This window comes from Dermacentor albipictus, chromosome 2 (genome assembly GCF_038994185.2).
Source record: "Dermacentor albipictus isolate Rhodes 1998 colony chromosome 2, USDA_Dalb.pri_finalv2, whole genome shotgun sequence".
Taxonomy (NCBI): Eukaryota; Metazoa; Arthropoda; class Arachnida; order Ixodida; family Ixodidae; genus Dermacentor; species Dermacentor albipictus.
In genome coordinates this window covers 120,956,608-120,983,001 of record NC_091822.1, presented here as the reverse complement: position 1 = coordinate 120,983,001, position 26,394 = coordinate 120,956,608, and the positions used below count along the sequence as shown (strand labels likewise).

The 26,394-nt window shown below is 45.8% G+C and overlaps 1 long non-coding RNA gene across 13 annotated transcripts in view; it reads left to right on the top strand.

Annotated features, from left to right (window-relative positions):
* Positions 1–26,394, top strand: part of LOC135914706 (uncharacterized) — a 137,256-nt gene that overhangs the window by 70,252 nt on the left and 40,610 nt on the right. The window contains exon 6 of one of the 13 annotated variants that reach the window (XR_011512133.1): positions 19,389–19,450. The exons of 11 other annotated variants lie outside the window; for them this stretch is intronic. This is a non-coding gene — a long non-coding RNA (uncharacterized lncRNA). Of the gene's footprint in view, positions 1–19,388; positions 19,892–26,394 lie in introns of those variants that run through there. One more of the 13 variants, XR_011512131.1, reaches the window with a different exon arrangement.

The window sequence follows — 26,394 nt, the reverse complement described above, 5'->3', positions numbered from 1 at the left end:
CATCGGCTTTGTTTTCAAACTTACTGGTTTGCGAGGTCCAAAATGAAATTCTCTTGAATCGGTACAACATATCTTCCTCTATTCAATGCCAAAATTTTATTCGAATAGGAAACCATTTGTCCAACGAAAGCACTTGTACGTTTGACGTGTGCGCGAATAGAATAATTGTAGTTGGCTCCGAGTAGACCACATCGAATCTGCATACGCGTGCCATTTGCAAGTACCGCGTACCGTACCCTTACAGGTGCGTGGACCATGTACATGCGCGTACCGGTACTTGCATGTGGACATGCGTCCTGTGTACGCTTTACCGACTACAGACGGTCTTGTTGTAGAGCATCCGCATCAGCCGCGGGAGGCAGATTGGCGCTGCCGTCTAGTGCCTACGGCTAAAATGGGTACAAGCCCTCTCCCGGCCAGTTGCTCAGCCATTCATGGACCTCAACGCTTGGAAATGGGTGTATTTCCCCAACCCGAAAGCTGCCCCACCTAACGGGTGGCCTGAAACGCCACTGGAGGAACTGCCGCCAAAGAAGCGGCGCAGACTCCTATATCTATAGGACACCTTTTGTGATGCCAACCCCCAAAAGTAGTGGAGCGCCAGACCTGTGGACATTTTTCCTCATTGGAAAAGTCAGTGGGTTTCCGGGTGCACCGGGATTCAAACGAAGTGCTTCCCTTATACGAGGTGGATGCTCTGCCATATTCTCTCAAGGGATTTTTCTGTATTACATGGCTATTATCCTAGCCATGTAGAGAGAACATTATATCCGCCTCATTGAGACACGCAAACGCAAAAAAGCACACTATATTAGGCAGCCCAATGAATGTTCAAAAATTGACCAAAGGAGCACATGCGTCCAGAAGTAAAAGCCACTCAAGCATGGGATCAAGCGTACGGACCACGCTACGTACATGAGCAGTCTTTTCTCGAAAGACAGATCTTGTCGAACGACGTGCTCAGCATCGTGTCTATCGATCACGTGGCTCCGTTCTACGACAATCGAGAAGAGCAGTTGCGGCATTCGGCTGTTAATCCTGATGTCCCGGTATCAATCACTAGCCCCGGCCACCACCAATTATGATAGAGTAAGAATGCAAAACCGATCTTGTTAGAGAATTGAATACGCGCTAAAGAAACCAACGCTCTGAAAAAGGGCTGCAACTTAGTAGTATCCCAATTTCAACAACTCTAAAAATTATCATCGTGAAATAGTCAACTACAATGTTTCGCACAGTTCATATGTTGCTTTACAACATTAAAGGCACTTTATCGATATCTTTCATCGATTCACCGCGAGTTTCAGCCGCCGGGGTTGTTCAGTGGCTATGGTGCTGAGCTGCTGAGCACGGGATCACGGGATCGCATCCCGGCCGCGGCGGCCGCATTTCTATGGGGGCGAAATGCGAAAGCACTAGTGTACATAGCTTTAGGTGCACGTTAAAGAAACCCAGGTGGTCGAAATTTCCGGAGTCCTCCACTGCAAGTTTCCCAAACAAGGGCCCCAACTCGAGCGCCTATCCAAAACCAGCTCGGGCAGACACGTGCTCGAAAAGCTCGGCATCACGTACCACACGCAGCATGGCATCAAAGTAGAAAATCCAAGAATCATACGCTAGCAACTATACGTACCCCCATTGCCTCGCAACATGCATCCCCAACACCACACGGCACAACACATGAACCAAAGTTACTCCTACAACAAGAAGGCGGTCTTCACCGACGCAGCCCGTTATCGAGACAGGAAGGGTTTCGTGGCGGCTGTTGCTAGCCACCGAGGCAACCACCTCACGAGCGTCACCATGAACACGGTACATGCCGAAGCGGCAGAGGAAGCGGCCATAGCACTGGCCCTCACACAAACCAAAGCTACATTTGTAATCTGCGACTCGCAAACGGCAATTCGCAATTTCGCAAGTGGATGCATCTCGCAAGAGGCGTATCACATACTCCAGCGACATCCCATACACCAGGGAGAGGCCGACTTCGATAACCGAAGGCATTTGCTATAGATCCCTGCACACACTGGATAGAGCAACCCCAACGAAGCGGCTCACCGCGTTGCTCGAGGCCTCACTCGAGGAGCCCCGGCGGGGTACTGCAAACGTCTGGGCGTGGGAGGATCGTATGACCAGGTTCCACGACATTAAGACACACTACCAGTTACAAAGACGCGTATACCCATTCCCTCACGCTAAGTTAGACAGGACGCAAGCAGTACACTTTAGATAATTACAAACGACTCTTACAGAAACCCTAGACTCATGCACGCCATATATCCAGACATGTACATTACGAACAGATGCACATCGTGTGGCGAGGTTGACACACTTAATCACATGTTAAGGAAGTGTCGGGACTTAACAAACAAGTCGTGCAGTGCTGCCCTCTCCCTCTCTTCTACCGCCAGCCTCCGCTCGCGTTGGAAGACCGCACTGCTCAGCTCGAACCTGATAGCGCAACTCTGGGCCGTCCAGTGAACCGAGGAAGCCGCTTCGAGAAAAGGTCTCGGAACTGCGTCCGCAGCGGGTGCCCAGACTCATTAAATAGACGCCTCACTCGAATCTTTTTGATTTGAAATTAAACGTTTACGCTCTCTCTCCAGTACGGGGTGCCTCATAATCAGAAAGTGGTTTTAGTACCTTAAACATAGTTTCATCAATTTTAGCCATGAGTTTCACACAAGTGCATGTCTTATTTGCACAAGAGTTGCTTACTGCCGGCACAGAATCTTTCTCCGCCAGGTTTCAAGGGGTACGCTGTTTAAAAATTCTGCATGGCACAAAGTGTAAAGGACTGCTAGGTATTTGTACCCTTTTATTAAAGAAGGCACATATCACATGAGATTTCAGATCACGTGTACGAGACTTTCAAACTGCCGTTCTGAAACCTCTTGGACAAATTAAATACGCGGCGCCAGGAAACGAACTACAACCAAAACGACGCGCTTCTCAGGACCAAAGAAATGATGCTCACAAGATCTGCCTCCCAATTTGCGTAAGAAGTGGTTCTCTTTCCTGTCAGGTAGCCCTTCGACTGCAGGATGGCAGTGCGGTAAAGCTTTGCCAGAGCAGACCTTTAAAATAGTAAAAACTTTGCTTGTTGGTGGATCATGACACCCCTAATTTAGAACAACTACAGTATAATTTAGAGCGTGAATAAGAGGGACACGATCGATTAAATATACCATCTACCCGAGACAGCATCCCATACAATGGCCCGTGAACCTTCGTAGTAATGGAAGATTTACTTACCATTAGCAGTCACAAAGCGCTATTCACTTTAAGCGGAGGCAGTGAACCTTTCTTTCAGGAAAGAACAAAGGCTCCGGTAGAACAAAGCTGCCCGCAGTGACGGCCTTTACTTAGCGTTAGGCAGCTTCTCAAAGAGCAGCGGGCCTGAGGAAACTGCATGAGAACAAAACTATGACGACTAAGTGGTCTAGTAGAAGGAGGCGGAAACAGACATTAGTGACTGCAAAGAAAGCAAGTAAGGCCCAGCGCCAGAACTCCTCAAGGATGAACGGAGGTCGTAATGACAGACTTTGTGGTTGAGCTTGACAACTGCTTAGGCTGTAACCTGGGATGCGCTACCCATGCCTCAATATGCGCAGAAGAAAAAAATTGCAGCCCATTGTACGGGGCGAATCCGTTCATTGGGTTATACGAGTGCTAACAAAGGGGCACATATAGTTCTAATAACCCCGTCAAGAACAGACGCGGTGATGGATCTTTGTTTGCTTGCTCCCTCCAAGACCACAATTTCGGGAAGTACGCTGAGACTCCGCTAGCTAGGTTCTTCATTGAAACTGCAGTTTACATTAACTTCCCCCACAGTGATAAACTCTACATGTCGCCTCTGGTTACGTTGGCTTTTACGAAAGCCTATTCATTCCTTATCGAGATATCAGGTACAGCCATCTGTGAGGCGCACAACCGTGAGGAGGCAATCGAGCACGTGTCGTCTCTATCTGATCTTTGATACTTCAATGCCCGGAATGTGTTAAACCGACTGTGTCATCGACCATTTTCCGAAACGCAGATCATTGACCGGGGCCCCACACGTGGCATGCTTACAAAGCTAACGTTGGCACTACTCCGCTTCATGGAGTTGCTGGGCTCAGTGACCGACTGTAGGTGCGATGGATAATCGCACATCTTCACAGTACTAGTGATTTCCTATAGGAAGTTTCCCGCTACATCCCACAGTGCGGGCCGCCCCAGCCACCGGAGAATTTGACTGTCCACCTTGGCTGCAGCGTGTGTGCCGTGCGCGGCCCACCTCCTCCCACAATGCCTTGCGCCGAACCACCAGCGGTGCGGCTGCCGCTGACAGCGCTCGCGCATTTTTTCGGAAGGTCCACTGAATTAAGCGAGTCTCTTAAAACTTGTCTATAAACCAGCACCGTAATTAAACAATTTTAGCACTGTTAACTTTAGCAAGCCAGAACTACAGTGGTGAGATGAGCAAGAAAAAGTCACTTCTCACATTTTTTTTTTATTGCGATAAATACTTGCCCTTAAGGCATAATTCTTGATGCGTATATGTGTATTATATGTGCGCTGTGAGGCCTGTGTTGTGTGTCACTTCTCACATCTGCCTCCGCGAAACGGCACTGTCGGAAATGAATTAGAACAGGAGCAGCGGGATGCTGTCGCCAAGCAGGCGGATCTACTCTTGCTGGAATTACCGGCAATTGTACGTACTAGCGCCGTCGTTCAAAAGATTTTGATGGACCTAAAGCCTAAAAGTATGTAATTAGGCGCGTCCTCATTCGTCTTCATTCGTCAAACTTCATCCACATCACTCTTCCCGAAGATTCTGCAGTCTAAAAATGTGCTCTGATCCCGAAACTAGTGGAGCCTAGCCTTTCTGACACCAACTTGAATATGGGCCAATGGTCATTTAACACTTTGTATGTGCCACTTTGTATAAGCCACTGGGTATGAGCAGCACTAGAACAAACCTCTGTCACCAACTTGGCCCACTGGATATCACAACAACCACAAACAACACCATTTTTTTCTTTGTGTACAGACTACAAGATCTGCACATATTTATTTTTAATTTATGTGACTCGGAGATAATTCCTCGAATTAGAAAAAGAAGGACGCGAAGGTATATAAATAGAGGCGCTGTGATGGAGATCCACTGAGAGCGTGGCTTGAGATAAAGAAGGACATGTGAAGTGAAGGCACAATCCTCAAGATCGACCTGCACATGAGAGAAATATTCCATGCTCACGCTAGACATCGGAAGCGTATGCTAGGACAGTGAGTAGCCAGAGGTAAAGCAAGCGCATTACCCTTGTTTGCCTCTTTCATTTCTAAGTATATATACTGGCCGCAGCCTCCTTGTGATGCGCAAGGCCCAAAAAAGAGAAATTAGACGAAAAGAAGAAATGGGGATACGCGAAAATCTGCACATGAGAAAACGCATCTCAATAGCGCCCTCAGCACAGCAACGTCCGATGATGCAGCGGAGGAAGAAACAATTTTGTTGCACCTATGATGTCCCCTGCAAAGAGGAAGAGAGAGAGAGAAGCATGATTAAATACTGAGCACAGAAAAAAGCTAATTTAGTGCTAGGCGAAAACCGACATGATAAATGCAGGAAACAAGTAGATATGAAGAAAAAATGCATCGCGGAAGGTCTTATCTCTTGTATGTGTTCACCATCCTCCCTTGCTTCTGCCTAATGTTTTCACATTTTGTTGATATTTGTCTTTGACTTTGTTTTCTAAAGAAAGACATGGGACGTGCTGAAAACTGCGATGACGGTTAGATATACGCGGAAAGGGTAGCCAGAAAAGCGAATGAAGAAAAAAAGAAGGTGCAGCAGAGAATGTGATGCCAGTGTCAAGTCAGCCGAGGTGGCTGGCCGCCTCTGCCCTATACGCAGCGTTCATCTCCCCAACTCTTAGTAAGAACAGTGGTCGAGAGGCGAATATACAAAATAGCAGAGCAGTGGCATCCGAGATGGCACACGTTGGAAGGTTTTGCTCCGGCCGTCTCATTCGCCACGCTCCCCAGCACAAAAGGTGTAATCGGGTGCGCGTTCCAGGCTGGCTGCCCCGAGGTGGCGCTCTTAGCCGAAGGTTATGGCACCCATAAAAGCGGCCTTGCTAGGCAGATTGCGCGAGATCTCCACGAGTACCCTGCCTCTCGTTTCACGAGTTGAGGTGCATTTTCACGTGCTATATAGCAGTCAACTTTTCAGATGTACCTATGTGCTCGACCTCGAACGATTTTCTGCCTCAAACGCCTAGCCATTGTCTTTAGCCATTAGTTTTGACGTATGTATAGACTGTACTCATGTGATGAATATTATTTATCTTTCTTGATAAATATTGTGTGGTTTAAGACACAGTTCGTTGCCTAGATTGACAATTTATCCTCGATGGCAAAGTTTAATTGTTGTCTGTCTAGTTTCTTTTTTTTTCATTACATTTCAACGATTCAGTACTTGATATGGCAATTTTCTCGTCTGTATTGCTACTCTGTAACGCAATTATGTTCTTGTAATATATACTAGTCTCCCACCGCTGGTACTTTTTTTCTGTTTTTAGTTTCATGTTGCTTCCTATTAGATTATGTGGATAATGTTTTCGTTACGTGACGTTTTCTTTTTTTTTACTTTGCTGAATAACTTGTTTTACGCTGATTTAACCGTACTCCACTATTACTAAATACTTTTCTGAAGCACACTTAAGATACTGATAAATAAATATATACAAAAATAAACATGCCCTAAGCAGAGGTGCGGAAAAACTGCTAGTATACTTATATTCGAGGTAATCACCATTTCAAACATTCGTGTCTTTAGTTATTCCAATGTCTCCTAGGCTGGCAACTAAATACAGCAAAAAACAGCAATTAATTGCATCATTTGTCACTTCACACTTGGTTCACAAATTCCTGCTCCATCCAGCCTTGTGACTGCGGCACGCAGCAGGTAATGCCATCAAAAATCACGCAGCAGAACATAAGAATTTTTTTCATTTCTCAAAAAGCCTTTCATAAAGCTTGCCGCAACTTAGCTGAAACATTCTTTATGCACATTTGAGTGACAGTTCACCTTGAATATTTGCCTTTAGACTGACACACTTAAAGGGACACTAAAGTGAAAAGTGATTTCTTCTGCATCAGTAAATCACCGTTCTACAACACCAAAAACACCACTCTTACAACGATAAGACGTTTGGTAAGCCAGAAAAAGCGAAAGAACGAAATGCGGGTGGCGACGCCTACTTCAGTTCCCGCACCTGGGGGCTTTGACGTCTTGGATTTTGATGGCATCTTCTAGGGCCTACTAATTATATATAGCGGTACAGATTGACTACATTGTGTTCTAAAGGAACCAAATATTAAACATTCCAAGTTTCGGGAACCTTTATTCAGCCAACGCGGCCCAAATGCGAAAACAAACTTTGGAATCCCTGACGTCACGCTGACGTACCGGCGCTGGCGTTTAGGCGCGAAATTCAAATACTGATACTTGGACCTTCATTTTCTCATATTCAAACTATTTTCTTGAAATGACTGCCTGCAGGTATCTCAAACAATGGTTTATTAGTGTAAACTGATTTATTGTTTCCCTTTAGTGTCCCTTTAATAAGCAAATAAATAAATATTACATAAAGACTTGAGAGATGAATAAATGAATAAATTATTGAGCTGACATGCGAGAAACATGACATAATTATGAGGCACGCCATATTAGGGGGCTCGGAAATAATTTTAACACCTAGGGTACTCTCACGTAAACATAAATCCAACTGCACGAGCGTTTGCAAGATGTTTAAGTGGGTGGATTATACTACTTGTTTCACCCCCTATCACGGTGGGAAAATGCTTAGACACCAGGCGACTCGTTCAAAGCTTTGAAACCAGCTCACAAAGTTTTAAACATGCATATAACCCCCAAATTTTGAAGTACAGTGCGTTTCCGCACATCAAGAGCTTTTGCATATATATCCTCTTGTGCATTCCAATGTGAATGTAGTATGTTTATGTGCAGGAAAAAAAAAGAAGCATAACACATTTGAAAATAAATAGGCACCTCGTAGACCATCATGTTTCATTTGAAAATCAGAAAGGGATCAGCTAGCACTGCAAAAAATTTTTATTCTGGCCTCATCCAAGCCGCAGCAACAGTAGCGGAGCGCGCGAAAGCGTCCCCAACGCATGAAAGGATGTACGGATGGACGGACGTTATGAGCGTCTCCTTTGCAACGGGCGGTGGGTTACGCCACCAAGCTCTGGCTATTATACTGCCTAACTTCCCGCGAAGGTTAAAAAGGAAAGAGAAACACAATGAATTCTTAGAACCAAATTTTCCGATCCCCTATTGCGAACTTTGTTTTTGTACGTCTCCGTTTTTTTTTTTTTCGTCTCCCCACTTTGCTTCCATCCTCGGGTGCTAGCGCCGCGGTGCGGACACGGATCCAGCCACGCCCACCATTGAACTTACGCCCTCTGCGTGCGAATGGGACGGCCGGAGAAAAACCTGCCGGCGCGCGCGCAATCTCTGAGGCCATTGTACAACGCACGCCATACTCGTGGCCCCCGCGGCGAGCGACCGCTGCCCACGCTCGAGTGTCGTGCAATACAAGGGTGGAACCGATGAGACAGAGGTGCACGGGAGGAACGTAAGTAGCGACGAAAGCTAACGCAAATGTTTTGTGCCCAAATAAAGCGTGAACTATGCAAACAAGAAATAAAAATGATCATAATTCAAAAACTGTATCGAAAGCGGGAGGCTATAAGAAAAAAAAAAAACACGCACGATATTGCGATATCGTCACCACGACGAAGCACCCAAACAGAATAGACGCACTCACTGCATTTCGTGTTTTCTTTTTTCTGGCGCCGGCGGGTGCCCAGTATAGCGCTGAGTAGATCCCGCGGCAAGCAGAAGTTATCGTAAGATATGATGCGCCGCAAGAAACACTGTTGCATGTACATGGAGAATGTAAGGAATGCAAGGCGCAAGACAGCGTGCTGAGAAAAGCCAATAATAATGTCGACGAAAACGAAGAAGCAGCGATGCCTACTCAATGGGCACGGAATACCGAAGGCGAACAAAGCACCCTCTATTTCTGCTCCCTCCAAACATATATACGAAGGTCTACATCTACTGATGTACATCTCAAAGCCATCAGGGAAAAAACACGCTGCTCGATTTTCTGCTGTTTCTTTATTGTTGTTTTTTGTGTGTGGAGCCGTTCGCTTTTGTGTACACAGGCGTTGGCCACAGGGGTTCATTCCAACGACGATACCATTTCAAAGCTTCATCTCCTTCTTGTGGTACTGAAGTACGTGCACATTTGCTCTTCTCTGCCCTCTGCAGTAAATGCGCTGCTTGAATAACGACAAACACGGAAGAAAAAAGATAACACAGGCACTTCCGAAATAGCAAAGAAGGAACGAACGTGTGGTCATGTGGCCATACATTCTTTATTTTAAGCGAGAAAATTATTAAAAATAAGCTTCAGCCCGCCTCATATAAGTATAGCAAGTAACGTGGTCATGCAGTTGAACACGCTTCTTCATATAATCTAAAGTTGCGGAATGGAGTTTATGACATGGCCGCGTTTTTCGGTCACGTTCGCCACGTAGAGACTGTCAATGAAGAAACATTTTTGCGTGCTCCCTAATGGCGTGCCAAGGAACGAAGTGGTGCCGGTCTCTGGCAAGTGAGACGTGACCGGGGTTCTTCTCACTAAAAGTACGTATAGGGCTAGCCTGGTCGCGGATTGCATAGGTTATGTTCGGTTCCACTGCTCTAGGCACTCAAAAAGTACGTTCAGGACAGCCTCTATAAGGCCGTGGAATTTGAAATGACACGGAACGGAAATCAAATACAGCGTGGTGCCTAATTATTCTCTTTGTTTATTTGAGATATTCAGTTGTATGTCTAAGGAACTGTCATCAAAGTTAGTGGCAAGACCACAGACCACGTTTCAGGGTGGCACGAACAAGAAACGGACTACTTGAGCAGCGTATCCTCTAATTATGCAAATGCTGTCATTCAATGGACTTTGGGCCCTCGTAAAGCTGCTATAAGAGCTTTTCTTTTTGCCAAGGAGTCCTTCCAATCTATTCACTGTGAATCAACGGAACTGAACTGAACTGAAGCATTTTCCTCATTCTTTTTTTACTATTCTTGCTCGCTGTCGCTGGCTGGCCCGAAACGATGCTTTGTTATTGACTTGATCAGCTACTCATTGCGTAGGGCGACAGGAAATCAATTAAATCTTTTGAAGATGATCATTGCAGGAAAATAAAAGTACACTGGTTTTGTTCTGAGAAAAAAAAATGTCTTTACGTAAGTACATTCGCAAACGGCCATCGCTGCGACGAATTTCTCGCTATCGTGGCAATCGCTACCATGAATGGTGGACGCGCCAACGCTGGCCACTCAGCGATATTCCTTGCTTAGAAGTTCCAGCCAGTCACCATGAAGGCTGGCTATAAGACTAAATAGCAGCGTACTGCTACGTATCCCGTATTTGATGAATACTCGTGCGAACCTTGCAGAGACTAACACCAAGTTCTTCAAACAATAGCTCGGAGAAAGAGGAGGTGTCGAACGGCTAAACACGGTGAAGTATCCGTAATTCCCGCCCCAAGCATGAGCGAGCGTGCGCACACAGCGACACCTGCGTGTGTGTTTGTGCTCCACCATCTCCCTTTGTTAGCGATTGTAAAGAGTGGGAAAGATAGATTTCTAGACAGATGAAAGGAAAGCTAATGCTCCAGCGGGCTGGTGACATCTGAACATCGGTAAGCAGTATGCGGAAAGAGGAGAAACGACGGAAAGATGAGTGGCGCTAGGAAGAAAGATAATATTCGAAGCTGATAGCTCTGGTGGTCTAAGACGTTCTGCGACTATGTGAATAGTGATCGACGTTCGACGCGGAACACCGCAAGCCTGTCTGCAAATGTTCTTTATGCCAGGACATGAGAATTTCGCCTGAATCAGGCTACGTGAGCTATCTTACCAGGGGATGATATATAAATCGTCACACAGCCTTTACACTACGCGTCCCATTTTTTACGCTGTTCGATTATCTTGAACGTGCGCGCACACGCCCAGTTCACCACGCTCCTGCAATGGTAAAGTTGCTTCGCGCTTAATATCGGCCGCACTCGGGGAGAAAGGACTAAGGCTTTACGAAAGCCTGACTTTGCCGCATTGGAGGCGAACGTTCTCCGCTGAGTCTTATTCTGATGGCCGTAAAGGGCTGCTGAGCGGCGACATCGCTGCCGAAGCTTCCGGTACTCTGCATTGCGCAACACCACATATCTGTAACATCCATTATGGCGCTTATGAACTGCATCGCAAACACTAGATACCCAGGCGATGCTGAAAATCCGCCATCGAAAATTTTTCACTAAGTTTTGGACAGTTACGTGCCAAATCTACGATATGATAATGAGATATGGCATATAGAAGCACCCCTGGTTAGTTTTGATCCCTTGGGGTTCATTACCATGCACCCCATTCTGGTACGCAGCCGTCCTTGCATTTCTTCCCCCTCGAAATGCGGCCGTCGCGGTCCTGCGCCCTCAGGCTTAGCAGCGCTACGCCAAAGCCATTATGCCACCTTTGCGTGTGCAAGCAAAGCAAAAGTATGCTCAAGCTACACCTAGCCTTCGGCACCGGGGCCGAGGTCGCAAAGAGTTCCGTTCGTAAGTGTTCTTTTCCATTGGCAAGCCACTTTCACTAAAAAGAAAATGTCCACTATCAGGATTTGATGGAATTTGCGCCATAAATAACCATGCATGCCATTGGCATTGTAAAAAACGAAGTGAATGTGTGTATGCCAGGATAGATTATCGGTTATGTAAACACCTGTAAATACAGTTAGTTATCAGATAAGGGGTCAGCAATGCTTTGATTGCGGAGTTTGACTAGGCTTTTTTACGATAAGTGACCGTTGCATCGGAGCATTTGATGGAGAAGTCGGTGGAGCAGTCGATCCTTGACAAAATAAGCTTCCTGTGCATTCGGTCGTAGCGCACAACAAAGAAAGCAATTGAAGTAAATGTCACGCCTTTCCGCAGAATGGCAAAACAACAAAGGCTATACTGAGACCTAACATATTGAATACTCTGTTACGCTGTCTCCGAGGACTTCGGATCTTTTATAAAAGAAAATCAATTTAGATAATTTCGAACGCTTGCGAAATAAAAAATTACCGACGATTACGTTACTTCCTAATGCGAAATTTGAGCGCAGCAAATAAGCTGTTTCACCTTTTCGATAGATTGAGGCAAAAAAATCGAGCAACACATGTATGCGCTATCACAGATTTTTTTTTTTTATTTTTCACACGTATTCCTTTAACAAAGACTCCACTAACAGTCCTTGACAGTCATGAAGGAAGCTTTGTGGTCGGAGAAATAGACTGATATATGTTCGACTTGGTACACCAATGCTTGATTCTCAAAGACGTTCACAAAGACGTTCACAACTGGGCCCTTAATGCCATATTGGCCTCCGCCGTGCATCAGTCGTCGCACTTGCATGAATGGGATTCGCGGAGATACGAGTCTTACACTCACCGCATTAAGTTGTGGAAGGTGCGCTGGCCTCGAGGGATATTTGTAACCGTTTGTTGTCGAAATAACAACCAAAACAAGCGCGAACGAGACCGACCCAACAGAAGCAAACAGGCGCGGGCGAGAGCTGTGGCGCGAGCAGACGATAGTACGAAACGAGCGGATCGGCTGAGACCAGACACGAGTGCGCATCGAGCCGTAAGGAGGGTCCGCATGACACCAGCATCGCGCGCGCACGTCACTGAAGGGGCCGCTCTCATTGGTCTCCGCCATTCGTGGCTCGCGTCCTTCGTCTCCCACTCCAGCGAAGGGGGGCGGAGCTGGTTACGAGGCCGACGCCGACGACGACAACGACGACGCCGACGCGAAACCCAGGAACGGACGCCAAAGAGCTGCGCTCTAAAAAAAAAGTTCTATTTCTGGGTAGTACAGCCCGTACACTATACGACTTGGTGGAAAACACCTAAGCTGTATATTATGTGCACTAACATCCCGACTTCAAAGCAACGTTCTTCACTTAAGTGTGCTTGTGAACAAAAAAAAAGAAACAAAGAGAGCTATTATAAATATTTACGCAACAACGTGCGAATAAGAACGACGCAAGCAAGAAGCAATAAATGTACGTATGTGTAAAGTCCGATAAGCGCTTGAGCATTCAAGACGCACAAATTAGGCTTATACAGAAGACATTTCATACAATAAACAAACTGACAAAACGAAGATGGAGAGTTTCTGCAAACAACGGCGCTTCTACAGCTTCTGCCTTGAGACGTGGCGAGAAACTCGAAATGACGTGCATCATGGGTACAACATTTAAAAGTGGGATCTTCTTTCCGGTGTTAGAATAACTCGGCTTCGCATTGGTATTTATTTTCTCTTTATGGTTTCCCTTGTAACTCTTCGAGCGCCTGCTGTTTTATGCCGGAGGGGTGGTCTTAATTACCTTTGCTGAATTAGCGGAGAGAAGTACACAGCGGGAACCACGCCCAACAAGAATGGGGCGGAGCGGACGCGAAGGCTTAAGACAAGAATTGTCAAATACGAAAGTCCCGTTGAAACGTCTGCATCTTCTGTAGGGGAAAGTATTGGGCAAGGCACAATATGTCGCTAGGAGAACGCCAGCAAATCAATATTAAAAATATTTGACTCCCATCATAAGCACTATTTCGCGGGGCTAAACTGAACAAAGTGAATATCCTGTATTCTGTTTTTCATCTAACGAAGTAAACTGAATATTTTACAACACTGAGAAAGGAAAGAAGTAAAGGTACAAAAACTTACCTGTCTGTTGTCTTTATTGCAAGCACCAGGAATAATGACACCAAGAACACTTAGTCATACGATCTTCATTACTGTTTGTTCTCACTGCTACGTCCTCGGCTTCAAAACCGTGCTCCTGCGTCATCTTCCTTCTCGTACACACTACACTAGCCTCATTCCTCTTGTTCACCCCTCCTGGGATGATAGTGGAGAACATTGCTTGCGGCAGCAAATTCTAGCTGTCCATTATTGAGGTACCTGATAGTCTCAAGCACAAGCTGTTATATCGATGTTTGCATGACTTTGAATGGGCCAAGTGGTCTAGTATCGCTGCGGCATTTCCCCTTCCGTTCTAGTATAAGATCGTTCAGTGCAATATGAACCCGGCACCCTTGGTGCCATTTATCAAATTGCAACTTCCTCGCTTTTCAATATCTGGTTTGCTCCTCATTGCTCTTACGACATTCAAGCTGTCGCGTGTTGTCTTCGCTTCCAAGTTCTTTCTCAGCTGGCAGCGTCAGTATTTTTTCATCAGCCGCAAAGTGAAGACTACACGTCCTGTTGTGGTGAGCCGCAGCCGCTTCTAGACAGGATTTCCACCCCCTTTAAACTTTGGGTACATCGAGATTAACTGCTTAAGGTCACCAATAACTCTCTCGGCCATTCCATTTGCTTGCGGATGATATGGAGCACAATGTCGCAGCATAACACAATGGCTCTCTGCACCCTGCTGGAGCTTATTGCTTAGGAATGCGGGTCCATTGTCTGATATCGCAACTTTGAGCTGTGATAAACAGTGCTCGGTCAAAAAGGGTCATAACACTCTTATTGTCTTAGCGTCTTCCCCTCCAGGGCACGCTGCTACCGTTCTGGTGCATTGATATATTGCAACGAGAAAAGATTGCGTCTAGGAACTTCAGTACTATTATAAAGTTCAGCAAAGAATATGCGCACTACTTCGAAGGGTTTCTCGGTATGATATCACAAGATAGTTAGTCGGGTCAAGGCCGATACTTGGCCTTGTTATTTCATGCTTTTCCACGTCAACTTCTGAAGAAGTTTATTATACGCCCGACAGAAACTGTCATAGCCACCATATTCAGGGTTGTCGTGATATAAGAGAAATCATTCAGTATTTCAGTTTCAGAAAATTATGACCGGCTTTCTGAAACCTTACTTGAGCACATTTTGCAATGCGCACGTCTGCGAGATATCATCTACTCAGAGATAAAAGGGGAGCACCGCAGTCATCTTTCAAAAGTTCTTCACGCTATCAGCCTTACTCATCAGCAGTAAACAGGAATCCGTACAAAGTATCCCGAAGCTTACAAAGCCGCATGGCAGGCACTCTCCCCGTTTTTCTCAAGACTGTCATTCTGCGTCATGTTCTTTCTCGTCCACCTTACAATGTTCATCTTCCTAAAGGAACGCTCCGCAGACCAAATATACTGTTCTTCCTTTCTGTTACAACGATCTTGTTAACTTTGCTTTACGAACGTTTTACTTTGAAATTCATAAAACTGGAAAAGCGAACCACGGAGCTTCCGCAATAAAGAAAGAAGAAAGTACTGGAGGAGGAAAGTTTATTGCACAGAATTTCATATGAGAATTCAGTCTTTGTCCTCCTGCTGTGGCATTAATTTGCTATGTTTTGCATTCGCCTGTGAGAAACCTGGGAAAGGTAAAGTAAAGAGAAACACGACAGAACCATTCCCACAATGACTGTCGACGGTATTTTGATTAGCATTCATGCTATGTAGCGACACACCGCATTACTGAAGTCAAATTACGTTCTGGGATTCTACGTCAAAAAAAAAAACGATCTCATTGTGAGGAATGACATAGTGGAGGACTCCAGCTTAACTTTTACCATTGGGTTTTCTTTAGCGTGCACCCAACGCATGGCACGAGGCATTTTTGCATATCGATGGGAGCGAAACGCGGCCACCATCACGGGGATTTGATCCTGAGAAATCTTACCTAGCAATGCAGCGCCGAAGCCGCCATGGCGGTAGAAATCAAGCTAATTAAATATCTGTAGCGGTCATTCTGAGATTTTCGTTGCTTCGGCTATATGCGATCTTCACTGTCTCTGGTATCGCCCACTTTGGCATCACCCTCACTTATCGAGGTCGCCCATGAACAATGGGAAGTCAAAAGTGGTATGACAACGGTGGCATGACGACATTGAGATGATTCCGAAATGATGGCTATGGAATAATGACAGCGTGACAACGACGTCATGGGGACAATGAGATGGCAACGAGTACATGACGGCAACCAGAAGGCGAAGCTGGAATGACAATTGCTGCGGGCTGCTATGAAGGCATGACAACGGATGCATGGACACGACTGTCTGACGACGACACAATAATGGCGCCCACATGACAACGGCGACATTATGACAATTGAATGATGACAGCATGATTACGCTAGAATGACGAAGAAGAAATACGTCGATGGAACGAAGAAGGCAATATGACGGCGATGAGATGTTTCGGAGGCGATGACGATGCTAAAACAATCTGACGACGATGGCGTAATAAACCTGATTGCGAAGTTAAAATGACGGTGCTGAAAGGACCACGACCGCATCACGGAGACCGTATGGCAACGAATGCACGATGACTATGGTATAACGACGTCGCAATGACGACGATGGCATGAAAATGGCATGACAGTCACTATACGCACTTCATACTCTTGCAGCATAGTGGGATACTGTAGGGCTAGAATGTGGTGCAGGTCAGGCAGACGCACGAAGGAAGCACCTAGAGACACAAAGAGACACATTTATACCAACAACACGGCACATGGGACTAACACGGAAGATATTAACAATAAACATAGGATCTGGTTCCATGTAGCGACAGTCACGCTGAGGCACTCACAGTTCCGGCTTAGGGGCTGAGGCATCGCGGCGATGGCTTGGGCGACTTGGCTCCGACGACGGTGAACGCCGTAGGGTTGTTGACTTGCGACGCACCACCCGTCAGGATCTGGCCCGGGCTCAGGAACACAGCTCTGGCGTGTGGACTAGTTCAAGCTGGATGGCAACGGCGAGGTTCAGGTTCAGGGGACGCGGCGCCAGGAGCCCATGTTTCGGAGCGTTTGCTCTGGTACGTGGCCCGAGCTTGGCAGCACAGTAGCGTTTTTGAGAGCCGGGACGACGAACAGCTCAGCAGGCCCGGTTGACAGTACAAAACCGGTACGTCTGGACGTGGCCCGGCGTTCGACCCACTCCAAGGCTCGCGGTGCTGCGTTGTTTCTTGAGCCGATGCATCCCGTCGCTACAGCTGATGTCACGGGGCACGTGTAGCAACAGTGCGCACTCCCGCGCTCTTGGCTCCGCAAGCCGAACACAAGCACAGAAAGCCCGAGCATTTCACTTCTCAGCCTCGCACGCCGAGCGCAAGCAACTAAGTGTCTTCCTTCTACCACACGCATCTTCACCGCATGGTGCGAAGATCGCTTTATGCTTGTAGCACTGAATCCATGTCTTCTACCTGAGTTAACGTTATACTGATTGCGCATTTTGAAAAAGTTCCTCAGGTGCCGGAAATATGAGAGTGAAACCAAGTTGCGATGTGAAATCCTAATAATTTAGCACAATAATTGAGTCAGGGAAAAATTGCGTGCATGTACTCTGCGAAAGTAGTTGAAAATTCAAACGCAAGCACGCGGACCATCATTGCCAGGACAATCAGATTTTTGCTACTAAACCCTGACTGCCTTCCGTGGGAACTCTTTTTCGCACCATCTGCAATACTAGCACATGTAACGCGCAGATAACTGAGTGTTATTCGCAGCTTCCATCCGACACTCATGCGAGCACCCACTCAAATAAAGACTTCTCGGCTAGCTCTTTCAATGCGTCGCTCACATTCTGAACGATTACATGCAGTGTATTGACATGGGTGTACAGACGCTTTTCGCATAACATCCGCCTTGCACAGCACGGTCGCTTCGCACGAGCGACTCGAATATTGTTAGCTTCACGGCTTACATGTTTTCCTTTGTATGAATGGCGCGCCAAATTCGAGCATCACATAACGTGAAAAGCTCCTCACAGTGTTCTTGATGGCATAAAAAAAAACAAAGCGTAAACATAAGATATACCAGAGCGGAAATAAATTACTATACAGGAAAGGTTGCAAGGGGCGGCAATAGGTTCGGGGCTGTATTGTGTACTGATGCGGCAATAAGTTATAGGTACATTATAGCACTCATGAATGTTTGCATTGCAGTAAGCAATACAGCTGAAAGACGCCGCAATATTGCCCGGACGATGTCGCTTCCCTCTAATACCTTGCATTCTTCGTCTTTCCTCGCGCTACGAGTTCTTCACGCCCGAAACTGTCCCGAGCCTTCATTATTAATGTATCTTACCGGGGTACTTCGGCGTATTATGTGCCACGCTTGTGCCGGCTTAGACCGCAAATTATTTTGGGTTCTTGCGCGTCACTATTGGTCTTCAGAAGTAATTTCGGGCTACAAACAGCACCTCCAGCACGAATTCCATCCTTCCAATTTTTCTTGGTCTTCTGTGTTCACATTCGTGAACAGCGAATGAAGAAGCCACGAAGGAAGCGCGCCCCGCGCAATACGGCGCGCTTTGCGTGAGAGGCCGAAAAGATTATTTTCTCTACACTTCTTCTGAGGTACCACATTTGGTTTCTTCCCTGTTTAATGCACACTCTATTGCAACCACGCGTTAAGCCAACCTAGAATGCTCTCTGGCGCTTCGCATGTTATAGGTACAGCAATATGCACCTGGGCATAGCTCTTGTCGCTTCTGTCAGGAGCACTCTGACTGCATGGTTCAGCGTGCTCAGGCTATATTTATTCGGTACGTGAAATATGTTTAGGCAGGGCTCTCACATAAATAATGGAACACCTTTCGTAGTACAGTGTATGCTAAGGAAGAGAATACGAGCTCGCCGCCATGGTTTAATGCGTCGTGGATGAGCCTCCAGTCGCCTCTAGCGTACTGTAAAGAAGTGTGCCTGGAGGCATATGAGCTCCCACTGATGCGTTAACTGAGTAGCATACTAGAGCGCACCTTCTTAAGTGTAGCACTCCGCGTTTCCTGTAAATAAAAAGTGTCGTCTAGCTGGTGTTTGAAACGATGTTTGTAATATTGCAACAAAAGTAGGTCACGTTGTCGCTAGTGTATGTGGTGGACGATCGCATTTTTCTGTGGATAGAATGTGCGACTTCTTAACACTTTAGTCGAAAAGAGAGTTGATAAATATGTACACTTTCGTTTCACTGGGTTGAAGCAAGCAGCTGATGCGTCGCATACAACGGAATAGGCAACAAGACATACTGCTTATGTGCCATCCTGTCACTGGACAGTTTTACGCGAAACATATTCTACCTGTGACTGAATCAGTCATATATTAAAAAAACAGACGGCAACCCCGTAAATCCAAATATTTTCGACGCAATTGCTAAATATGTTTTGTTATTCGCCATGCGTTTTGTTCAGCTCTGATTGAACGTTTCTGCAACAGTAAGAAGCTTCCATATTTCTTGAGTAAGTTTCTTTCTTTCAGGTATCCATGTGATGCAAGGGAAATCAATTGCTCGCGTTTAATTATTTGGCGATCCTCATGCCGTATCCTTTTGAGTTCGTTTATGACGTGGTTAATTATTCAGCAAGCCGCCACTCCAACTCAGGACATCGTCTTATTTCGCTGTGTTTTTATCTGAATTTTCTTGCCATATTCGATGATGACGCCATCAGAAGTATAACATCTTATCGTGGCGCTTGCTTAGCTGCTACAAAAGCGGCTATCATCGGTTCAGAAGATGTCAAACAAACTGCCGGATAAGCTATGGTAAAAGCCACTAAAGAATATATGATAGCCAACGTATCATGTGCAAGTTAGACAGCAATGTATTAGGCCAGCTCACATAAATGCGTCTCCCTACATTCTATGCCACTGTTACGTGGTTGAAACATCGTTAAGACTGTAGCGAGATTATAGGAAGACCGTATACTGTGAGCCCATCTATCGCAGTGAACCTGTATGCGCTAGGCACCACTATTGCATGAGCAACCAGCCATAGCAGCCATAGCAGCCAGAGCTGGCGCAGATAATCACTCTGTTACAAATACTCTATATGAACTTTAGTTAAGAGGAATTAAATTACATCACTGTCGGCAAGCGAGAACTACGTTTTTCTGCTTTAGTGCGTGCTTCCCCATCCTTGGTTCCTAGAAGGCGCCAAGAGGATCCCGAAATGCTCAAATGAAGCCGTGCCTCCATGCATATGACGGCACCCGGCCTGCCCTCTTCAGACTGAAAGGGTAGCCATCGTACTTTCTAACCCGATTGCCCATTCAACGCGGGCTTTTCCCACCCCTTCACTACTGTCATCTCACTGTTTGCTGCCCTTCGTCCCACCTTTTTACAAAGTTCGAGTGTTGTCTTTACGATGTGCTTCAGGTCGGTTCTCGATATCGGGGTGCTAATATCTAGATTATGGTTGGAGTTAAGCGTTGTCGGTAAAAAAAAAGTATGCGAAACGTGCCACGATCTTTTTTCCAAGAATTTAGTTTTAAACAAGAGGGTCAATGAAAGTAGTTTTTTTTCCAACAGCTAAATTGGCGATCGGCTTGCAGCTGAGAGCCAAAATGCGCTCCAGTACAAGCTGGTGAGGACAAGGTCATCTGCCCTCCCCAAAGAAATCTTTGCCATTTTCTTATTAATGCCTATGTTGCCAGTTGCTCTGACAAAAATGAGAAGTGAGGAAGCAGTAGAGTTGGGAGGGCAGAGAGTTTGGTTGAGCCCTGGCCTGGGTTCTTGCAGTCTTCGCGCTGTGTTATATGAACTGTGAAATTTTGATGATGATAATGCGGGATGGTATTAATCTTGTTATTTATTCCCTATATTATTCTTCGGCTGTGTGTATGCATAATGTTTCAAGAAGTTTCATTCTGTTGGTGCTCGAATATTAATTAAATTTTCTTAATTGTTGGCTTTCGTAAAGCATGCTCTTGGAAACTTTGTTAGTCGCGTAAAGGATGCAACTACTGTGTTTAAGAGCAGGACATGCTGTCATGTAGCACGTTTCTGCGTCAAAACAATTTGTGAGCCAGATACTCGTCACGAGAGAAAAAAAAAAGGAAGAGCCGAGCCAGTTATCGCGCAGCCTTGAAAATGTTTTCAGTCAATGTGGCCAATTTCGCATACGCAACTTCTTTTTCCTAGTTTGGCTCCATAAAATAAACAAACCACGCACGTCGAGCCGCAGGGGGAGTCAAGCGCAATCTTTTACCCACTGTGGCTCCATTTTATCTCAGCGTGCAAGTATTGCCACACATAACACAGTATGTATCTGGTGTAAAACTCGTGTAAGGACTGCACCCGTGTAAGGGACACACTCCCCAACTTCGCGGCCCAAAAATTCTGAAAGAAAAATTACAACGAAGAAGCAATCGTGTTAGGCACGCCGAGGCCGCACACGCGCATAGGCAAATTTTTGCGCTGCGCGTATTTCCGCTTGCCGCTACTAGATGGCGAGAGCTGAGCGGTGACTTCTAATGTAATGGCAAACCCGGAGTTCGGGGTGTGCACAAGTCGTCGGCTGCGCCGATCCCACTTTGATCGCAAAGTTCGGTCGCGTGTAAGGGTTGCACCTCCTCAAAATTGTGGCAAGAAAAAAAAAAGTGCGGCCTTTACAGGAGTCTATTATAGGGTACCTATTTACTCAAGACACTACCACCTTTGAAACTATGTTAGATGTAACGCTTACATTCACGATTTGCGGAAGACTTTTTCCTGCATTACTGTGCCTATAGACAATAATGAATTTATGCATCTCCTTCGAGCAGGCGATTGAAATTTGTCCAACATTCGAACAGCCGTTTCGGGTAGCGATGGTTTCCGCCACAGCCGCTGACGGTGTCCCGTGTCCGTAGCAGCTATTGCTGCGAATGAGAAAAAAAAAGAACCAGTTGCACCCGGGATCCAACCCGGGCGCGCTGCGTGAAAGTCAGCGACCCTACCACTGAGTCACGATAGCGTTTTTTTTTTTTTAGCCTATCTATTGATACAACCAGATCCAATGTGGTGGCATAATGCGTGAGGGCGGACAGCTCAGATCGTTCTCTTGAAAACGATGTGAAGTTACTTCGCCGTGAAGACTTCTAGTGCGTAGTGCCGAAAATAGAGCTCCTATGTAGTCGCTCCTTCACCTTACGTGGCAACTGCGCTGCGTGTACTGCGCCGGCCTGTGACTTTTTTCATTAAAGAACGTGACGTAAGTGACTGCAAAAGAACGATAATTATTTACTCTAATTACTGCGACTCACTACAATTTATAGTCTCCATCATTCGTATCACCTTGACGCCCTTTAGATGAAGTCTCAAGCGCTTTGAAACTAAATTATTCGTCCTTCACGCTTTCACGGAGCGGGCATCATAATTTCCGAATGAAGGGATAATGTAACATGTCTGTTAAAATTATTTCCTTCTTCGCATCCCACCAGTGATCTGATCGGTGCTCCTTTAACTTAAGCGCCGGCCTTGGACGGCCGATCAAGAGAAAGAAATGCAATCTAGCAAATAGAACATTTACGATATATCGGCCCTGCTGTTAGTTGTACTGAACATAAAGTTGTTTGTTTACTTGTTGATCAAGAATTCTGCATTTCAATAAAGTTCGGCTGCGTACTGCCAATTCAGCACAAACCTGTCTTATCACAAAACAAAAGGACGCGCAGTCCTTCGCGTACTTTCAGCTATTTTCTTTCTTCCCGCTTATGAACAGTGTTTATCGCAAACTTCGAACAAACGATCCTATCAAGGAGGGCGACGATAACATGCAATGGCAATGTACGAGGCAATGAAGTATTATAAAACAATGAAGAACAGGAAATTAATAATACAAGATTAGGACCTCGATTCGTATACATAGAAAGGTTCCATTGTAATAAAGTACCAGGAAGAAGAATATTTGTGTATTTCTTCGTGCAAAGTACGGTGGAGACGCGTAGCGCTTACACTGACGAATAGGGTCAAGTAGGAGTACGAAGTAGGTTCCTGTTTCTTTGTTTTGAGTGCGTGTGGTATGATCTCATTAATTTCCTTTAGTTTTGTGGGAGAATCAGGTTGCGAAAATTTGTTAAAAATAAATTTCGCGGGCTTTTTTTCGATTGTTGCAAAGCTATTGATAGTAGCTCTAGTGTAGAGATTTGAAACGATGCACGCGTAGTCCAGTTGGGGTAGGTTATAATGAAACATTTCATTAAACATGCGCAATATACTATGGTAAATTATTACCTTGCACTCGTTTCTAATTCAAGAATAAATTGCTTTTCTTTCTTCTTTTTTTTTCTTGATGGAACCTGAATACAGCGATTTTCCCCAGAAAGTTAATTAGTTCCCTATTTCGCGTCGCTCGTCGCTATTTTCGCTATCGGTAGCTGGGGGAACCTCGTCTGCTTCACAGATAATAGCAAGGCCCTGTGATGAAGCCTAATCCCATACGACAACATCAGAGCTCTGTAATTAGCATTTATATTATCCGGATTTGAGGCTCCGACAAGCACTTGCAGCCTTGCAGTCGTGTTGTCCCGTAGATTAATCCCTCTGCCACAATGACCGCCGCCATCAGGCTTGGCGGAAAAGCCCTTTATTCGGTAGAATTTAGCAAGTTCTGATGAAACCACAGCAGTATATGCTTGGCAAAGGATTTCGTCGCGGGACTGCTCCTAAAGTCTCTGCTTAGTACGAACTCCCAACTGAGTCTCTTGGATGAAACAACCCAACGTTTATGTGCTCCTACAACCTTCATCCCTACAGCCCAATTAATTAGCTTGCAGACGTATTTGCATGTTATCCGGTCATTCAACTAACCAAATTATCTAACCATTGAGTGAGTGAGTGAGTGAGTGAGTGAGTGAGTGAGTGAGTGAGTGAGTGAGTGAGTGAGTGAGTGAGTGAGTGAGTGAGTGAGTGAGTGAGTGAGTGAGTGAGTGAGTGAGTGAGTGAGTGAGTGAGTGAGTGAGTGAGTGAGTGAGTGAGTGAGTGAGTGAGTGAGTGAGTGAGTGAGTGAGTGAGTGAGTGAGTGAGTGAGTGAGTGAGTGAGTGAGTGAGTGAGTGAGTGAGTGAGTGAGTGAGTGAGTGAGTGAGTGAGTGCGTGGGTGGTTGCGTGGTTGAGCTAGAGCTAGAGCCCGTCGGTCAGAAATTCTTCACTTATAAAGTACATAATTAAAAAAATTTCGTAACATCGTGGCCACACTGGGATGGTATAATGATTATGGATAATTTAATGACATTTCAACGACACAAATATGCTTGAGTAGAATACAACACAAACACCTTGAAGCTGATGGCGAGAGTGCACGATTGGAGCCGAAGTTTGATCCTTTCTAGCGTGCTTACGGAATAAGAAAACATCGCCATCACTTGCCTAGTGGCTGCGCCTGTAATTAATTTTTTCAGAACACTAAAAGCTGGGCAAGACTGATTGCACGATAGCAAGCGACGCATAAAAAACTTACAGATGCGCACCAAGCCCACAATGTGTAAGTATAAAATCATATACCAGGGCATAAAGTGTAGAAAGAAGTATCATTATACAGTTTGTTATATTGCTTGTGGATATATTTTAATTCTAATAGTCCCAGACTTCTCGGTCGAAGCCCAATACTGTTATTTTCAAGTAACACAAATTTTTGCCTACGTCAACTCTCAGCAATAATGCGTACGCCATGCCTTTTTTTCAAATTCTGGTTTATAATGCATGCTAGAAGGCTGTGTCTTTCTTGGGTGCTCTACAGCAGACTACCTGTAATGGCTGTATTCCTCTATTCGTGCTTCGTCTATTTACTTTAGTACTGCTTGACTTGATGCGGTAGAGAGCTACATAATCGCTACAAGGGCACACTTTAACTTAAAGCATTTTTAATGCGAAAGCCTTATGTGCCCCATTGCACGAAAATCCAGCGTTGTCGGCGGCGGCATGAACGAATGGTGGCACCGAAAATGGTCGAACGCAAATAGTAAAACCACACCAAAAAATACTCCAATTGACATCACATTTGTCAGGCAGGGTAGCGTAAACAGATTGAATTAAATCATTTGAAAGAATATTAGGTGAATTTCGATCTGGGTGGGAATCGAACTTCGGCCTTCGGGGCTCGAGACGAGTACGCTCCCTCCAGCAGCAGGAGCTTGATGTGGGTGAGTTGGTGTAACATACTTGAAGAAAAAGAAAGCAGCCTTGAAACGACGCAGTCGTGGAAAATGTGCGACAGTAAGGGACTTTCTGCAATTGTGGTCGTTCATTCGTCTGTTACCCGCCCCGCAGACACCGGCAAATGATGGCTGCCACTTACAAGCCTTCGAAATTCTGGTCTATATGCAAAACAAGCGCCCGCATAGACACCAAGCAACGTTTTCGTTATACCAAGAGTACTTACTCTATTCCCTCCAAAAGTGTCTAGACACCCCCCCCCCCCTTTCCTCTTTTCTACTCCGGAAATATATTCCTTGCGATTTCCCGAAAACGCCTTAAAACAGAAAGCGATAGAGAGTGTGCAAGAAATGTTAAACAAGGGTGAACAGACGAAAATAATGAAAAAAAAGTATACGTGAAGACCACAAGAGCAGCACGTTTTCGTTTACTTCACAGAACAGAACAGAACAACTTTATTGTAGAATGAAACGCTCAATGGGTGGAGCCCCTAGACAAGGGCCCCACTGGCTTCCGCGCGCCGTCTTGCTTGTTGGATGATGGCCCTTTGGACCTCTTCCTGTGAGCTGGACAGCGCCGCCTCCCATTGTGTATGCTCCGTAATTTCTGCGTTTGTCTTTTGTGTATATGCCGTGCATGCCCATGAGATGTGGTCTAAGGTTGGCGTGGCTCCGCACCATGGGCATGTGTCCGTATATCTTTCCGGATGAATTTTATGGAGAATGTGCAGGTTGTTATATGTATAGGTTTGCAGCTTTCTCCATATAACCTGTTCTTCCTTAGTGAGATTCTTATCTGGGGGTGGTAGCTTCATTCTATTTCCTCTGTGATAGTTTAAAATTGCTGAGTAGTTCTGGTCAATCGGGATCGGGTCGTCAGAGGCTTCCTGTGAGCACCCGTGGGGTGTAGCATGCGCACGGGCTACTCTGTCAGCCTCTTCGTTTCCCCTGATTCCCTCATGACCGGGTATCCATAAAAGGTGAAATCTGGCTCGGGGTTTTATATCTTGTATAATCCTATAGGCTGCGGTGCATACTCGTCCCCTGAGGTAGCTTCTGCATGCCGCTTGAGAGTCTGATAGGATGGTTATTTGTTGTTGATTTGGTTCCATCGCTTTGATAGCAAGGGCTATTGCGATTTCTTCTGCTTCCACGATAGTGGTGTTGTGAGTTGAGGCGCTGATGATTTCTCTGCCCATGTAGTCAGTGACAGCAGCTACCGTTCTTTTCTGCCTGCCTGGGTATCTTGCCGCGTCCACGAAGCGGGAGTTTGGTTTGTCGCCGTGCGTTTTTTCAATGTATGCAGCTCTGGCTTCTCTTCTGCCTGCATGTAGAGTTGGGTCCATATTTCTGG